Below are 6,283 nucleotides of genomic sequence, written 5' to 3'. Positions count from 1 at the left end.
TTAAAACCTAACCAACTATTTATAATAATTTTTTAAACTTGTGTGATGAGGTTTTAGGTGAAATAATTTTGTAGATTTAACAAATGAGACCACATGAACATGGAACTGACGTAAGTGCACTAACACTGAACCATATACAAAGTTTTTACAATAAGATTTGATAAGATTTGACTTTTTAGTGCGAAACTCTACACCAACGATGATAAAATAATGCATTAAAGACGATAAAATCACATTGTGTAAAGATTAGACATAAGCGAGTCCTACAGAACATTTTCAACCTTTGATTTTTCCATTGATTTGATTACCTATATTCTAGCGTCATCATTTCAATAAAACTTTTATAGATTTTATTATTCGGTTCTGAGAAATAATCTGCATCAGAATCGTAAACATTATTACAAAATAGATAAGAATGGCATACACATTGTTTCCTACATTAATCATTGATAACAAAACGTGGCGATTCATCATCTTAACAAGAAACTCATCACCTGGGGCTTATTATTATTATTACTATTATTAATGCGAAGTAATACATATATAGTTTTCAACTATCGATTGTATCCTATCTAGTACTCAAAAACTATACTAGCTCCAATCAATGAGGACGTTGAACGAAAAGATTTACATCAAAAGTGAGTGGTTTTTACGTGTAAAATAACATACATACTTAAGTTCCTCAAACAATGTTATAAAAACGTCGGTGTTTTAGAGTTTTTGTGGGTAGCACATTTATTTATAAACTAAACGCTTTACTTGATCCAGTAGATTAGTTATAGAGTAAGTTTTTCCAAATATTCTTCCTATTTAACGAAAGTTGAAGTTCTTAGTAAGTACCTGCTATAGAATTTTTCCACTTATTTGGTTGTCTATATTCTGTTCTTTAGTAAGATTTTCGTAGATTTACTTTTTCAATTCTCAGAAATGTTCTATGCATCATAATCTTAGTAAGCATTATTACAAAATAGATAAAGAGTGTCATATACACTGTTACCTACACTAATCTTTGATAACGAGACGTGATGATTCATCATCTTACGAAGACAATCATCATCATCATCACCCAGAGTTTTATTGTTATTAAAAAACAATGTAGTTTTATAGCGTTTAGCTTCATGCAACGATCAAATGAAAATGAGTAAACTCCGACCCATACAGACTTTTTAAACGTGCCAGTCATTTTGAAAACACCACACACGATTTAACTAAATAATGACCAAGTGAGTAACGCGAGAATTACTCAACACATAAATGCAATTATTCATTTAACTTATGATAACTACCTGTCCGCCACATGTTACAAAATCGAGGGAAAATTCCCACAGTGCAGCGACAAATTTCAGTGATGACGACTTTCAAAAAATAAACAAAACGATTGTTTGCTCGCTTCGTCATTCATAGATCATGTTTTATCGTCCATAAACAAACTTGGTTCAAAGTAAATAAGTGCGTTTGATCATCTAAATAAATTTATCTGGAATTACTGGAAACACTTTTTGCGATTTTTCGATATTGAGGTTTCAACAGATCTTGCGTTTTAAGGGCTCCCGTTGTGTTTTCTCAGTGACTTTTTTGTTGGTTATGGGAATTCCCTTTTTTTAACACTTGGTATTATTTAATTAGTAGCAGTACCTGAACTCACAGGAAGAGATAAATTAGAAAAATTTAAACAAAATTACATATTGCGAATTGTGTATGCAAATCTGGCGATTTGAATAATTCAAAGGAAATTATCATTACGCGCTTTCGATTCTTTACCTTTAGGTTTATCATCATCAGATTATTTGTTTGCAGAGTGTTGTTCTTCATCTCCTTCAGATTTTTGGTATTATTAGCAAAATTATTACTTTAGTACTAGTATCGAAAAGGTAGTTACTATTGTTATAATAACCTTTGAAGGGCCAATTCCAAAATTTAATCGTCTCAATGTTCTAAGTCAATATTTCATTAATGCATCATCCTAGTGGTTTCCGAGTAAGCGAAAAACTAATTTATCCATGGGCATATGTTTAGAGTTGCCGGAAATTCCAAAATTATTTGACCACAGCTGCACTATCTGCTTCCAAGAAGCTTTAGCGCTCTCAGAGATCAGAAGTGCACTTCTCGGAGATACAAATTAGAAAAATGTTCGAGCCATTACAGTATTCCAAAAAACTTTTGCTAATATCCAGATTTCGTGATTCCTTAAGAAAGGATTTTTTTGCATCTTTTTTGGTAATAACAAATGGTGCCTAGGTAAGTTTAAGTGAGAGTCTTTCTTAATCACAATATAAATTACTTAAATTTTACAAGTGTTTGTGTACTTTTATATATGAGCAGTTTCGCATTAAGCAACTATGACGAATTTTTTTCTGCGTCATGGTAATTGTTTTTAACATTGTCAACACGTCTTAAAATTGAACCAGTTAAAATTCAAATCAAAAATAACTTTTGAGTAACTTAATAGTTGCGTATCAACATTTCAAAATTCTTTGAAAATAGGTTGTTTATACAATAATGGTAACATTTTGTATTCTGACACAGCTTGCTACAGTCATTTTCTCTGCTTTTAACTAGAGGGTGCTTGCGTTTAGTGGGGTGGCTATATGTATTTGGTTCAGGTTTTTATTTCCTTCCGGGGGAGTTCCAAGTTTGAGGATCCCACTCGGTGCTGTATTCCATTTTTTTAGAACGTTGCATAAATGTATCACGCTATTGTTAAACTGCAAAAATTGAAGTGAACTTGTTTCATGAACACAGCGGAAATGTCTGCCGATACAGTATTCCAGCATAACGTGGTACAGTTAGAGAAGTGAATGTCTTCTAATGCAAAATGTTATGAACCCGGACCTGGCTTATTTAGTTCGACGCTGTCTCGTGTCGATATAACCGGTGATTTTAATAAACAAATTAGTCTAAAGCGTGGCCCACAACGCTCTACAATTTTATTGTCATATTTATTAATAGGTTGTAAATTAAACCGGATCTTGTGGAAATGATAAAAAGCGTTTTTGGGCGATTCTAGTCTCTCACCCTATTCGCGGCATTTAAAAACCCATCCAATATTTTGAAATTTATAAATAATGACAGGCCTGGTGCAGTTTCGACAGGAAATAGACATTGTAATTATTTATAATGAAGTTTTTTTTCTCGAAAATATTGCCTACCGACTGTGTAATGATACATGTGAGACAGGAGCGAAGAGAAAGAATTGTTAAAAATTCGTAGTACTCATAATTAAACTATTTCGTAATACATCCGTAAGATTAGGATTTAATTGTCGTCTGGTTTTCCCCACTTATCGTTTCGCTTTGAAAAACTGTAAGTAGGTTAGAGATCGGAATGCTATTTAAAAAAGATGGGAAGAGATCGAACGCTGGCCGATGTAAAAGAGTTTCTAAGAAATGGCAACCATGGCAACAAAAGGGACAGATGGTTTCCTACCTGAGCTTTACAAAAACACGTCTCGCCTCGAAAATCTTAACCGATTTGCAAGAATATTCACAACACTTCCCAGACGCAGTACCCATTTCTCTTTAAAGACCGTGTAAAATATATAAAGTTTCTAACCGAAAAATTAATTCAACAAATATTTACACTTGAATGACCACAAATTAATTATTTCAATTTGAAAGCCGGAAGTCTGTCGTAAATTAGGTAAAGTCACCAAGCGGAAATAAGTGTGCCTATTAGATATTCCGTACGAAGAGTGTAGTGTATAATGTTCGTTTTTAGAAATCCTTGATGGTAATTCATAAAAAAGATCGTCTCGATTCCTTGCAAATTTGTTTGTTGGGATTCCGAGAAGTGCAACAGGAGGTGTTACGACTTCGGGGAATTTTTATGACATCTGTTTTGTATTTCAATGATTAATGAAAAACTAATTACTTCATTCGTGTTGCTACGAGTCGCACGGCGACAAACTGATTGTTATCGCTCTATTTAATAATTAATTAGGAATTTGGTTGAAAATTCATTGGGTACTACGTTTTACGATTCTTTAATTAGGTACGCAGTTAACACATTCAGATCGTTATTGCAGATGGTTATTGAAAAGAACCGAATGTGATAAGTTTTTAAATTTTTCGAGTGTGTTAACGAGTAGGAATTATATACAGGGCTTCCATATAAACTTCTTACATTTAATGACCTGTGAAATTTTAGACATGTTGCAGATTTGACACTTCAAAAGAGACGGAACAAATCAATGTCCACTTGGACGTTCTAATCATTTATGAAAACCCTGTATTTTCAGCCAAAACTAAAAAGATGATAAAAAAACTACCCAATATAACAATAAGTCTGTTTAATAATGGAGATATTAGATGCTAAAAACGTATTGAGACCGCCTTAACGACTCTCTTAACTTTGAACCCATGAATGTTGTTCAAGTATTGATTACTTCGTTTCCAAAAACCAATCGTTACCTCTAGATTTATAACCCACGATGGAATTGAAAATTGTATGTTCACAATAAACACAAAAGCATAAACAGTTTAAAATGATATCAAGCAAACCCATTTATTTTCTCACGTCTGACAAAAAAGCTAATATACTTTGTTGAACAATACTTGTTGTGCAAAACCGATATTAGGAATTTTTATTTCATACTTTGTGATGTTTAATGTCTTGTTTCCAGGTAAGACTTTCTATAACTGTATCATGAACGATCAAAGCCCACTACAAAACGGTGGTCTTTTGTAATAGTTATTAAACCTGACTGCAACTGATCCTTCATTGCACTATTGTTAGCACGTAGTGTGAACCCCAACTAGTTTTCATACCGTTAAGGTCTTGAATGATTGAATAAACCGGTGCATACATCACACGTTAAAACCAAAAACGTGTCATAAAACTAGTTTTTAATAAACTGTCACAAGTACTTGTTCACATGCTGTGTTTTGTGCCCGAAAACACAAAACTTACCTCATACTCAAAGATTTGCGTAATTTTCACGGTCCAGTTTCGACAAATATGCAACGCTCGGTGGTGAAGCACACAAAGACCTCCCACACTGCAAGTGGCACATGTTTACTATTCAAAAATGCCATAAAATTTAAATGGCAGTTCGCCGAAAGAATTCGTCATAAATATGCTAACTGCTTTTGTCACCATTATGTAAAAGACTTGTTACCTGCCGCATAACAATTTGAACTTGACCTATTTCCAAATCTTCCTTTTCCTCAATTATCGTCACTAACGTCCCATGTTATTTAAATTTTTGCACACTTTCTTGGACTTTCCAACTTGAATGAGTAACGGTGCAGCGAAGAACAACAGCATTCTCTGAATAACCAAGAGCTTCAAAACCGAGTCTTGTTTCGTTATCACGACGAAAGATTTTAAACGCTTGTCGGTTTTGTTGGGGCTTTCTAATGTAAGTAAGTAAGTAAGTAAGTAAGTAAGTAAGTAAGTAATTTTATTGTGCTAAAAACATAAAGTTTATACACTCGTCCAAAAAAAAAAAAAAAATGGTTATTATTACACAGTTTTCTGACAGAGTACGGAAAAGACGACTTCATTAGCTCCGCCCAAGTAATATGTTCTACCAAGGTAATAAAGGTATACTGCGTGATTTTTAATCGATGCAACCTTCTTAGCTGTCTTGTCAGTTGTCATTCCATGTTATTTTTGAAGCTTATTGTAAACGTAGTTCATTTATTTTTCTACTTTTATTCTTTGGAAGATTTTTTATGTTATTAATTTTTGTCACAGAGTAACATAAATTATATACTTTTTTATTTTAACTAAATCAATGTTTGCGGGTTTGTCTTGGATTTGGCAAAAACTCTGTTCAAGTTAAATATGTGTAGAATTCATTATTAACTTCAAACAAAATTAAGGGTTAAATACAAAACCGAAAACTCGATTTTGATGATTCAACTTGTACAATAACCGACTGTCGGCTTGCTATTTACTATGATAATTATAAATATAAAATTATTTTCGAATTAGAAGACACACTGAAAATGGCTATTTTACCCTAGGATTATCGTGATTAGGGAAAAACGGTGACAAAATTTATCCATTCATTCTCTTCAAAAAATATATGACGTCATCTCAAATGGTTACACAAAACTACCGTCCGTAATATGTTACTTGTGATTTTTAATAATCCACCAGCAGTTCTCACTTTACGTGTAGATAGTTGTCTGAAAAATTAGTTTGGATCATTAAATTCTACAAAATGTTTTCAATTTAAAAAACAAAAATTTGGGAAAAATACTAGCATTCATCTTGCCTAATTTATCTGTCGCTAAAATGTAGATATCTATAACTAGGTTTAACGACAAGTCCGATA

This window comes from Zophobas morio, unplaced genomic scaffold, assembly GCF_036711695.1.
Source record: "Zophobas morio isolate AGI-343-1 ecotype UQ-CSIRO unplaced genomic scaffold, CSIRO_AGI_Zmor_V1 ptg000004l, whole genome shotgun sequence".
Lineage (NCBI taxonomy): Eukaryota > Metazoa > Arthropoda > Insecta > Coleoptera > Tenebrionidae > Zophobas > Zophobas morio.
Note: the sequence above shows the minus strand (reverse complement) of the source record.